The 13,068-nt window shown below is 47.9% G+C and overlaps 1 protein-coding gene across 1 annotated transcript in view; it reads left to right on the top strand.

Moving 5' to 3' along the window:
- LOC138293484 (cytochrome P450 4B1-like) overlaps positions 1–13,068 on the top strand; it is a 186,209-nt gene that overhangs the window by 100,696 nt on the left and 72,445 nt on the right. The window lies entirely within an intron of this gene.

Here is a 13,068-nt window from a genome sequence, read left to right as displayed (position 1 = left end):
ACTGCGTCACACATACCGAGGCCTACACTCAAAACCTTTCCCGGATGGATTAATTGTCTGTTGTAGTCTTGTGTGTGACTGTGGGTACATACCTGGAGGAATGGTGACAGTTTCTTCGCTGTTGCCCTTCTTAGGCACCGTCAGTTGGGACATATTGGAAGATGGCGGAATCCGCTGGTGTATCGACCGCTGGTGGACCTGTTGACAATGGAAGAGCGACATGTCATCGTGACCTACCAGTTTGACCGTGCCACAATCCAGGAACTATGTACCCAGTTGGAGCCAGACCTGATGTCACCAATCCGCCATCCGACTGGAATCCCCCCTGACGTGCAGGTGCTGTCAGTGCTGCATTTCCTTGCAAGTGGGTCTTTTCAGACAACAGTGGCCATGGCATCAGGGATGTCCCAGCCTATGTTTTCCAACGTCTTGTCCAGAGTGTTGTCTGCCCTGCTGAAACACGTAAGGAGATACATAATTTTCCCTGAGGTGGAGGATTTGCCTACAGTGAAAGGTGATTTCTATGCCCTTGGACATATCCCCAACGTCATAGGTGCCATTGATGGGACCCATGTAGCTTTGGTTCCCCCCCGCAGGAATGAACAGGTGTACAGGAACAGGAAGAGTTATCATTCTAAGAATGTACAGATGGTCTGTTTGGCAGACCAGTACATCTCGCAGGTAAATGCTATGTTCCCTGGCTCTGTGCATGACGCCTACATCCTGCGGAATAGCAGCATCCCTGATATGATGGGTCAACTCCAGAGGCACCGTGTATGGCTATTGGGGGACTCTGGTTACCCCAACCTGTCCTGGCTATTGACCCCAGTGAGGAATCCCAGGACCAGGGCAGAGGAATGGTACAATGATGCCCATGGGCGGACTAGGAGGGTAATCAAACGCACCTTCGGCCTTCTTAAGGCCAGGTTCAGGTGCCTCCATATAACTGGTGGATCCCTATTCTACTTACCGAAGAAGGTGTGCGACATCATCATCGCCTGCTCCATGCTCCATAACTTGGCATTGCGAAGTCAGGTGCCTTTTCTGCAGGAGGATGATCCAGATGACGGTGTTGTTGCAGCGGGGGAGCCTGTGGAGCCTGTGGACAGTGATGAGGAGGAAGCTGATGAAGATGAAAACGACAACAGGGAGTCAGTCATACAGCAATATTTTCAGTGAGACACAGGTGAGTACATTTTCATGTTTCACATATTATTACCTTTCACACGTCTACCTCTATCCTGTACCTACATTTCACTCCCTATTTGCTAACTGAGTTGTCCCCTTTCCATTTCAGTTTCACTATTGTGGTAACCTACGTGTCAACAGCTTGCACCCTTGAAAGACTTGTGATGTGTGACATTGGTATGTTGGCCTTCCAATGGGTAACCTTTTTTAACACTGTAATTGACAATACAAAGTTCACAATCATTGACTGACTCCAGTTTTATTAGTGTTTCAAGGGTGTTTATTTAAGTGCATAACAATGAAGGGGGGTTGTGAAATGGGGATGGGTGATGGTGGAGGAATGTCCATGGCAGAGTCCAGTCTATTAGTCTCACAGGTACATTGCACATCTGGCCATTGGAAGTGGAGCTGGGGCAGTTCCGATTTGGACAGGGTAACAAAGTGGGACAGTGGGAGGACGATCAGGGTGGTCTTATTTCCTGGCGGGGGTCTTGCCATCTTGCTCTGTCCTGTTCCTGGATCTCAGGGCCCGCTTGCGTGGTGGTGGTCCGTCTGCAGGGGATGGGGTGCTGGTGTGTTGGTCCTGTGGCGGTGCCTCCTGTCCACTAGCGCCGGCAGAGGTGATGGGCATTTCATCGTCGTGGCTAGTGTCAGGGGCCCCTGGAAGTGCCACGGTGTCCCTCAAGGTCTTTTGAATGTCCGTCAGCACCCCTACAATGGTGCCCAGGGCGGAGCCGATGGTCCTGAGCTCCTCCCTGAACCCCAAATACTGTTCCTCCTGCAGACGCAGGGTCTCCTGCAACTTGTCCAGTACCGTTGCCATCGTCTCCTGGGAGTGGTGGTATGCTCCCATGATGGAGGAGAGGGCCTCGTTGAGAGTAGGTTCCCTTGGCCTGTCCTCCCTCTGACGCACAGCAGCCCTCCCAGTTCCCCTGTGTTCCTGTGCCTCCGTCCCCTGGACCGTGTGCCCACTACCACTGCCCCCAGGTCCCTGTTGTTGTTGGGGTGGTGGGTTAGCCTGGGTGCCCTGTAGTAGTGGACACACCGCTGATTGACCTGTCCTGGGTAGGGAGGTTTGGGCCCGCTGGGTGGGTGCTGTGCTGGTGTTCCCAGAGGGTGGCAGTTCGGTGTTGGGCTGTGGCTGGGCAAGGGGAACCGACTGTCCTGAGGCCCACGATGGTCCGGGCTGGTCATCAAGATCCAGTGGGGCAGAGCTCCTGTCGTCACTGTGGGCCTCTTCTGGGGGTGGAGTGGTGTTGTCTGGACCCTCTGGTGTGGTGACGTTCCTTTGGGTTCCTGCGGGGGTATGAGTACATGATTATTGCATGTGTGTGTTTCATGATGTGCAATGTTTTGGTGTGCGTGTACCCCAGTGCAGGCATTCCTGTGTGGGGGCTTGTGTGGTGATAGTTGGGGGGTGTTGTGGGTCTGTGCAGTGGACATGCTTTAGTGATGGGTATCCATGCTTAGTTAGGTCATGCAGGTTTTGGGGTTGGGATGGGTGGTTGGTGTCATGGGTAGATAGGTGAGGATTTGGAGTGATAGGGGAGGGTGTGAGGGTGAGGGTGTGTGATGGCATGCAGGTAGGGTGGGGGATATGATAGTTGAAATTTGACTTACCAGTGTCCGTTCCTCCAACGACTCCTGCGAGGCCCTCAGGATGCAAGATGGACAAGACTTGCTCCTCCCATGTTGTTAGTTGTGGGGGAGGAGGAGGGGGTCCGCCGCCAGTCCGCTGTACCGCAATGTGGTGCCTGGATACCGTGGAACGCACCTTCCCCCGTAGGTCGTTCCACCTCTTCCTGATGTCCTCCCTATTTCTTGGGTGCTGTCCCACAGCGTTGACCCTGTCGACTATTCTTTGCCATAGCTCCATCTTCCTGGCTATTGATGTGTGCTGTACCTGTGAGCCAAATAGCTGTGGCTCTACCCGTAGGATTTCCTCGACCATGACCCTGAGCTCCTCCTCGGAGAAGCGGGGGTGTCTTTGGCGTGCCATGGGGGGGTGTGTGTGATGTGTGGGGTGGTGTATGTGTTGATGAGTGTGGTGAGTGTAGTGGTATGTGGTGTTTTGTGCGTGGGTGTTGTGTGGGTGATGGTGTAGTGTGCCTGTGTGTGATGGGGTTCTCTATTCTGTGCTGTCTCTCTGGCCTTCTCTCAGAAATTGTGGTTGTAAGGGTTTGTGTGTGATGTGGGTGTGTGTTTTATATAGTATTGGGTGTGTGGGACTGGTGTTTGTATGTGTATCAGGTGTGTGTATTTTGAATTGTCCAATGTGGCGGTGTTTTGGAGATGTGTGTGTATTTTGAGCGCGGCGGTGCGTACCGCCAATGGAATACCGCGGTTGAAAGACCGCTGCGTGGATTCGTGGGTCGTAATAGCATGGGCGTGTTTCTGTTGGCGTGGAGGTGGAGGATTTGTTTCCGCATGTTTATCGCTGACCTTTGGTGTGGCAGTGTTGTGTGGGTGTCTGAATTTCGGCGGATTCCGAGATGTGTGTCATAATAGCTGTGGCGGTCTACCAGGGCCGCGGCGGTGTATTGGCGGTCTTCTGCGCGGCGGTAAGCGCCTTATACCGCCACGGTCGTAATTTCTCTCCATGTGTATGTATTGTGGAAAGTGCTTGAACCCCAAGGTCTGTTAAGGGTAAAATGCAAGACTATTTTATGTTTAATTTTAGGCCTGAAACCTTGCCAAATTCTTCCAATTCCTGCAAAGTCACTGAGAGGCAAGTGTGGACATCCAAGAAGTATAACAATACATCATTTGATTATAACAAAATAGCATGGGTGTGGACTTGTATTACTAAACCAAGTTCCTCTCTATTTGAAGAGTTTGGCTTACAAAATGTTCCTTTGACAAGGAAAAATAGAATAGTGACAAGTGGCAATTCTGCCACATCCCTCGTCCTATTGTTAATTGATCAGATATAATTCTCCCTGTTTTAATTAGTGCAGTGGGAATGGCATGGAGGAGTTTGATTAATGAAAGGATCTCATCTCCAACTACAAATCTCTTTAAGACCCAAAACAAGAAATTCCAGTGGACCACATTGAACACTTTTCCATATCCATAGTTATTACGGGCAGAAAGGATTTGCCCCTACATATCTAGTCTATGACTTAAAATAGCACACAGAGATTGGATGCTGTATTTCTTTTTGTGACAAAACCATTTTGTCTGTATAAACAAGTTGTGGGAGGACTGGGTGTAATCTGGTAGAGATCTGTCAGTAAGGCATTTGCTCTCCATAAAGGAGCTCAGCTGCAGTCACCCTCAATGTCTAGATTTAAAATGGACAAGGCCTTCTATGGCGATAGTCTAACCAATTCCCATTAGATTTAAGAAACATCATAATAACTGCCTATTTAGAGGTGCAAGGTCTTGTATTCAATGAATGTTTCTCCAGTGGATCACAAGTTCATATCAAATAAATTAGTTATTTCTTCTGTGCGTTTGTAAACTGTGTCAAGTGTATATCCCATTATACCCTCAGTAGTAAAAGGTTATGATGTAACACAGTCGGCAGCAGTTCCGAAATCTGTACTGTAGAGAAAATCATATTGATGGCATTTGGGTCACTGGATGAGAGGGTTGAAACCCTAGTCAAGCAGCAACCGCAAGGGAGAAGTCACAAGCAAAGCCCAATTTGACCTATACTGCTGCCTCTGGTAGCTTGGCACAAAGCAGCCCGACATAACTTAGAGGCAATGTGTGAAGCATTTATACAGAAAGTCAAACAGTAATATGGTGAAACACAACACAGGAAAAATGCCACACCAATTTGAAAAAATTCAAGTGAAATTTCATAAATGATTTGACACCATAATGACAGAAATCTGATCAGTAGAATCAGAGATGTGCAATTTTAGTGTCAATTAAAAATAGTACCTAGAAACACAAATCACCAACTGTGGCTATTTGGTCGCACTGGACTGGGACAAAGTCACTAGTTCAGGCAGACTGCGATGAAGCATGGGTCGGATACTGGGACCCAGTTAGGACCACTGAACAAGAGTGCCTTAAATCCTGGTTCTTGCTTTATCATCAAGGATGCCCTCAACAAGGTGCTTGCAATGCGAAAACTTGCATTGAGGATGTGTTGTGCAGTGGTGGTTTCTAGAAGATTACGGCTGCGATATAAGGTTCGGTGACTGGGATTCACTGCAGAGGTTCCGAATCGGTTGCAAAGAGATGCATCCAGCTGCATTGGTTCTGCTCAGAGGACTACAACTGGGCTGGTAGAAAACCTTTGCATACACTTCAAAGGATCCATGACCTGCGTGGCACCACTTGTGGGGGGGATAAGGACTCACAGCTGGCTAAAAAGCAACCCCCTGAAGGTTTGCGAGCTCACTCCACCAGAGCTACTGCTGCTACTACAGCATTAGCACGGGGTGTTCCAGACTTTTAGAATTGTGATTCTGTAATTAAACGTTACTATTCAAGAGGGCTTCAAATTACCTTCTCCTAACTAAAAGTTAGCATGTTGAATTTGATGAGGTAACCCAATGTTATCCTATGGAAGAGGCTGGCCTTGCAGTAGTGAACAACAAAATTAAGAGTGTTTCGCTAACTGGGCAGGTAAAGTTAAAAGTACATGTTCAACATTTTAAATACACTGCACCCTGCCCTCTTGTATGTATAGGCCTACCCTAGTGGGTGACCTATATGTATTAAAAAGAAAGGGTTATGCCTGGCAAGAGGTTTATTTTGCTAGGTCGCAATGCCAGTTCAATACTGCACACACAGGGTGTAATGGCAGGCCTGAGGCATGTTTAAAAGGGCTACTTAAGTGGGGGACACAATCAGTGCTGCAGGCCCACTAGTAGCATTTAATTTAAAGGCCCTGGGTACATGTAGTACCACTTTACTAGGGACATACAAGTAAATTAAATGTGCCAGTTGAGTGTAAGCCAGTTTCACCATATTTAAAGGAGAGAGCACAAGCTCTTTAGCATTGGTTAACAGTGGTAAATTGTGCAGCATCCTAAAAAGCAAACACAAACAGGTTCAGAAAACATGAGAGTGAAGGCAAAAAGTTTGGGGGTGACACTGCAGAAAAGGCAAAGTCCAACACATATGTATTTAATGCATGTACTCATGAGTAATGGGAACATTTTTTTTTTTGCTGTGGAGTTAACCACCCCCCAGATCTCCATTAGTCCATAGCTCGTTACCCATTTGCCTAAATGTTCAGTAATTTTCCAGGTCAATGCACCTGGCACAGGGGTATAGGATCTGTCAAGTTCTGCATCTAAAATGCTTTCAAAATCTCCAGCTACTAAGAGATGATCATAGGGAGTGTTGCCAGTAGGGTGGAGGTAGTGTCCAATAACAATGCTTGTCCAGTACTGGGACTATATAGACTGAAGGAGGGTATTTTTTTCTTACTGTCAAGTAGACCAGACACCTAAACTTACAGTCCTTCAGAATCAATCTGTTGAATTACAGGTACGAATGGAGCTAATATACAAAAACCTGAACTTTACATCTATATTTGAGTCTCACACTTTCAGACTTGGTTAAATGTGGTTGTTGTAGGATCACAAAGTGAATCACACATCTTCTAAGGAATGAGCATACATTAGACGTTTTGGTTAAAATCCACAAACCCCGGATGTTCCACATTACTAAGCTAGGATGGTAGTTGCAGCAAAGTTTAACTCTGAACCATGGTTTCCCAACTTTCAGATGGAGTCTGCCTTCTATCTAATGATGCCACTTCTGAACTGGGGAAAAAGTCAGTTCTGTCTTAAGACATCCACTTCTGGGGTAACCATTGAGCCGTAATGCTTAGTCTGCATTACAAATGCTTCTCATCATTAAAAAACAATTGTTACCATCCCAACATAGGTACCCCTCCCCTACCTCATGCCCTAAACCTACTAAATGCTGTAGCATGCTTAGAGTTATGTAGTGTGCCTTAGAGAAATATCTGTGGTCACCTTTGGCCCTGTAATCATAAGAATGTAGCAGGGTCAATATGGGGAGGAACTGAGGTATCACTGGTCTTGCCAATGCAAATGGCTAACACCCCCTTGTGGCTGCTGTATGTACCATTTAGCCTAGGACCTCCATAGGGACTGTTGCCATCACAAGTAAGAACATAATCAGGATGTACTAGTGAGTAACTTTAAGCCACTACCTTATACACGAAAGTGGTGTTTGTCTTTTAGGTAAGCAAAGTGTGTCTATGTTACAGACTGATCCAACATTGACTGTTGGATCAACGACACCACCGAACCCTACTGGACCGACCACCACTGCATCCATTTCACCACAACAAAAACACTGCACACCACCACAGCCGCCAACTCCCCCGCCGCAACTGGGGCAAAGTCACCGAAGAACAACTCCTCAGCACCCTCTCCCAGAACCCACCGAACGAGCCCACCGACCCAGACACCGCAGCCTGCAACTTCAGACAATGGATCAACAACTGCGCCAACATCCTCGCCCCACTGAAGAAACCCCCCAGCAACCTCGCCAGCAAGAAAGCCTCCTGGTTCACCGACGAACTCCTGGCCTCCAAGCGCGCCTGCAGGAAACTGGAAAAGAAATGGCTCCAAGAACGCACACCGGACAACCACGCAACCATCAAAGACGCAACCCACCGACACCACCACCTCATCAGGACCACCAAGAGGTCCTCCTTCAAAGACCGCCTAGACAACAACGCACACTACAGCAAAGAGCTCTTCCGCATCGTAAAGGAACTATCCACCCCCAGCGCCAACGTCAACGACATCCCGCCCTCTCAGGAACTCTGCGACTCCCTTGCCGCTTTTTTCCACAACAAGATCGCCGACATCCACAGGAGCTTCAACACCCCAACCACGCCCACCTCCATCACCACCTCGAACTCAAGCATCGATAACCCCATCACCGCCTGGTCCAACGTCGACAACGACGCAACACGCAAAATCATGAACTCCATCCACTCCGGATCACCGACTGCCCCCTGCCCCCACTACATCTTCAACAAAGCCGACTCTATCATCGCTCCCCAACTCTGCAAGATCATCAACGCCTCCTTCGAAACAGGCACCTTTCCGGAAAGCTGGAAGCACGCAGACATCAACGCCCTCCTCAAGAAACCCGAAGCCGACCCCAAAGACCTCAAGAACTTCCGCCCCATCTCCCTCCTCCCCTACCCAGCAAAAGTCGCAGAAAAGATCGTCAACCTTCAACTGTCACGCCACATCGAACAACGTCCTCGACCCCTCACAAAACGGATTTAGACGCAACCACAGCACCGAGACCACCCTCATCGCCGCCACAGATGACATCAGACGCCAACTCGACCACGGCAAGACCTCTGCCCTCATCCTCCTAGACCTCTCCGCGGCCTTCGACACGGTCTGCCACCGCACCCTACTATCACGCCTCCAAGAAGCCGGCATCCAGGAAAAAGCTCTAGCCTGGACCTCATCCTTCCTCTCCAGCAGAACACAGACCGTCCGCCTCCCACCCTTCCGCTCAGAAGCCAACAACATCATCTGCGGCGTCCCCCAGGGCTCCTCCCTGAGCCCAACGCTGTTCAACATTTACATGGCCCCCCTCGCACAAGAGGCCCGCCGTTACGACCTCAACATCATCACCTACGCCGACGACACCCAGCTCATCCTCTCCCTCACCAACAACCCTGCCACCGCCAAAGCCAACCTCCACGAAGGAATGAAAGCAGTCGCCGACTGTATGAGAAATAGCCGCCTGAAACTCAACACCGACAAGACAGAAATCCTCATCCTCGGGACATCCCCCTCCACCTGGGACGACTCGTGGTGGCCCACCACCCTTGGAACGGCTCCGACGCCCACCGACCACGCCCGCAACTTGGGATTCATCCTTGACTCCGCACTCTCCATGGACAGACAAGTCAGCGGCGTCACCTCCTCCTGCTACAACACCCTCCGCAGGATCTACAAGTGGATCCCGACCGACACCAGGAAGACAGTGACCCACGCCCTCGTCAGCAGCAGACTGGACTACAGCAACGCACTCTATGCAGGAATCCCAGCAAAACACCTCCAACGACTCCAATGCATCCAAAATGCCTCAGCCTGACTCATCACCAACGCCCCCCGCCACAGCCACATCACCCCTCACCTCAAAGAGCTCCACTGGCTTCCCGTCGACAAAAGGGTCACCTTCAAGCTCCTCACCCACGCATACAAAGCACTCCACAACGCCGGCCCCTCCTACCTCAACGACAGACTCAACTTCTACACACCGACCCGCCAACTGCGATCCGCGAGCCTCGCCCTCGCCACGGTCCCCCGCATCCAACGAACCACCTCCGGCGGCAGATCCTTCAACTACCTCGCCGCCAAGACCTGGAACACGCTCCCTACCTACCCCCGACAGACTCAGGACCTACCCGCCTTCAGGAGACTCCTCAAGACCTGGCTCTTTGAGCAGTAGCAGTCTCCTCCCCCCCTCCCCCCAGCGCCTTGGAACCCTAACGGGTAAGTAGCGCGCTTTATAAATGTCTGTGATTGATTGATTGACTCAAAAAATCAAGTGTTGCACTTATCCGTAAAATTTACCCCCCCTCCATTTCACCTAATTTCTAATGACATTTATGACAGTAACCACAAATAGTCATGTGCTGTGTGAGGAGTGAGTTTTGGAAGATCACCAGCATCCGAGTCTTCTGAGAATCCCAGGATTCTCAATTGCTGTTTGGTTCAGTTGTGCTAATTGAAATTTTGGGAGATCTAAGTTTGAAGACTGCTGTTGTAGAAAGTGTTGTATGATTGGATTCCTTGGCTTGCTGCTGCGTGGAAGCAGAGGAACGTGTGCCCTAATTAGGGAGCACGGATTCCTGTTTTTTCAGCACTTATTCCATTTCTCTTGTGGTACCCTATCTGACCATGCTGCTCAGTCCTATCTCAGGCTGCACATGAATTGGGAAAAATAAGGTTTTCTGTTCAGTCATTATTTTGAGACTGTCTTGGAATATTAAGACATGTATGATGCTCATCTCATGCAATTCAGTTTACCCCCAGCTAATTTATAATCAAGAAAATGTAGTACTCTTTTGTCTTCTACTCTTTTGTGACCTGCTATCCTGGCACCCTGGAGGACAGTGTCCCCATCTTTATATTGTAGAACTTTCAACACTGTAGGTCATGGCATGGCTTTGAAGGGGATTGGTGCGTTCTCTCTACCCAGGAATTCCTTCTTATCTTTGCCTTCCACTCCCTCAGGTAGTCCCACCATCCTTAAGTTACCCCTCCTTGATCACCTCTCCAAGTCTTTTTCCTTTCTTTCTAGAAACCTTATGCAGTCAGAGAGGTTGCATGTCTGTTGCTGCAGGTCGAGCACTAGAGGCTGCAGGCTCTGGAGGATTTGCTCTGCCTGAGGCATTCTGTCAGTTTCCATTGTTCCTCTCTGACAAAGTTGCCACTGCTTCAGTTTTTATCTCCAAAGAGTTCTGAATAATATTGATAGCTAATAGTATGACCAGGGTCTGAGTTTCAATTCACTTAGATAACACTGATCTATGGTTCAAGTACAGGGGTGTATTGGCAGGCTTTGCCTGCAACATATTGAGAAAAGGACCATTTGAGGTAGTGTTTATATCAAAGACAAACAGTAACTATGTGTGCCCCACAGGTTGTCTGCATTTAGGCGGTTGTGGTGTAATGGTAGACTCTCAGCCTGCTTTCAGTTCCCCCCATATGTTTTGAAAATGTGGGGGAGACTGAAGCACTAGCAGCCAACTCAACCACAAAGGAAACTTCTGTAGCACTAATAAAGACCATTACCACATCACCAGTCACATCGCCCGTCAGTCAGTCACAGAGGAATGTCCTTTGAATGGGCAGCATGTTTATTTAGGGCGAGGGTTACAGTGTACAGCTTGAGCTCTGAGTGTCCTCTGAGCAGGTTAGAAATGTGTACTGGTGGGCAGGTGCTGGGTGGCAGTGGAGGGATTGCAAGGATATGGGAGGGAAGAAAAAAAGTTAGGCATAGCGCGGGACATTATTTGCTCTGCTTTGACAAAAAATGCATGGGTAGGGGTGTTTATGGGCAAACTTTTGACAGCTTTGAGTCTTTTTTTGTGAAATATTTTGTTATTTTTGGACTGCACAATTTCTCATAACTTTTTACTTCAAGAGACTGGATTGAGCAAAAATGGTTTCATGGGAACATTAAAATTTCGCCCATGAGACATGTTTTCTTTGAACCAGTCTACTACAAGCCAAGTTAGTTTTGTTTAGTAGGTATAATTTTGCCATATTGTTGAAATAAATTCAGAGATTTCACAAAAATCTCAACTTCACTAACCCCTTCAGTGGTGTGTTTTTGGAAAGAGGGCTTGAATGGATGTGATGCAGAGAGAGAGATTACTTTGTGACCACTGACCACATGAGGTAGTTTGGGCTACAAATTCTACCCCTTCCATCTCCTTATAAATCAAGAAGAGTCCAGAGGATTCACTAGAGATATTTCCCTTTGAGGACTGTGTACAATGAGCTTCTAGTATTAGGACACTGAAGGCCTTTCAGTAAGTTAGGAGTGCAGTTTAGGCATATGCTGTAAAGTATTTTCTTTAATAATGATGGCGCTTGGTATGTATCTTTATATTAGTCCTCAGGGCTACTCAGATTCTTACAGCAATGCATTTCTTCACAATTACATTTTGCTGGAGTTGCATCCCTATGCCACACTAACACTGAAGCGGTGTATGCCCCCGATCTACTGAAGTGATGTATATCAGATTTTGAAGAGGTTGCTCAAATGATCAACTTAATAAAATGGGTAGACCCAGGTACTGAAACAGTGGGAGCTCAATTGGAAGGGTAGCCACTGCACCCACTTGCGTGCTTATAAAATCCAATTTTCATCCCAATGGGGTAGTTTTTGGTCTATACGTCACCAACTAAGCTCTTAATGAAGACCTAAGGTTGTAACAATAGGGACCAAAGACACACAAAGTGCTAACTATCCTTCGAAACCTACGTAGTGGCAAAATGATAATGTCCCAGAAGTACACAGTATATTGGACATGGCAAAGTCACACTGGAAACTTTGCTGAAATCTGAGAGGAAGAAAAGGGGGATGATTTATCTGAGATTGTCAAGAAACGATAGATTCAAAATGATTTTGCACTGCACATGCCTAACTCCAGGGTGTTTCCATCAAACTTTCCTGGCTGCAACTAATAGTTGCCTATGGTGCAATGTAGATGATGTTGCATTTTACATATGCTATGGACATAGCCATCAATACCACATTATTGGTTGCAGATCACTAAGTTAATTTTGCAGCTCACTGGGAAAGCAAATGTGTGCTACCCTATCAGCTGCCTACTAAGCCTAGCTGTTAGAACCTGAAAATAATTGAAATGTAGGTTTTATGACCCAGCGTTATTATTAGCCCAACAACAAACGTCGCCATGATATTCTCCTGGTGACCCACGTTAGGCTCTGGAAAGGCAACTTTTAAAAAGTTGATAGAAACCGAGAAATGTCCACATATGTAAAAGTCCACATCAGTTTGGGGAGGGGACTGAATTGGCCTCTACGCTGTTATACTTTAGGAATGCGATAAGAACGTAGAGGCCTCCTGGCATTACACGGGGGAGTGAGTGGATCTGCAGACAGATGTAGAAGGGGCAGATGGGTATTTAACTTGTAAGCTGCAACCACATGGCCAGTGGTTTTAAGTCAATCAGAGGGCTGATTTCGTGGACATTGTTGTACCTTTTAGGTCTATGACGTTAACTTGTTAAGGAGGCTTGTGTATGTAAAGTAGTGGTTGACATATGATCATCATGAACCTCCTCTAACTCTACTCTTTTTGTATCACCTGGACAGCTAAACACCTCACATGAGTGTCAGTAAGTGGTTGTGTTCACATAAAGCG

This window comes from Pleurodeles waltl, chromosome 4_2 (genome assembly GCF_031143425.1).
Source record: "Pleurodeles waltl isolate 20211129_DDA chromosome 4_2, aPleWal1.hap1.20221129, whole genome shotgun sequence".
NCBI lineage: Eukaryota > Metazoa > Chordata > Amphibia > Caudata > Salamandridae > Pleurodeles > Pleurodeles waltl.
Note: the sequence above shows the minus strand (reverse complement) of the source record. Positions and strands in the feature narration are given on the sequence as shown.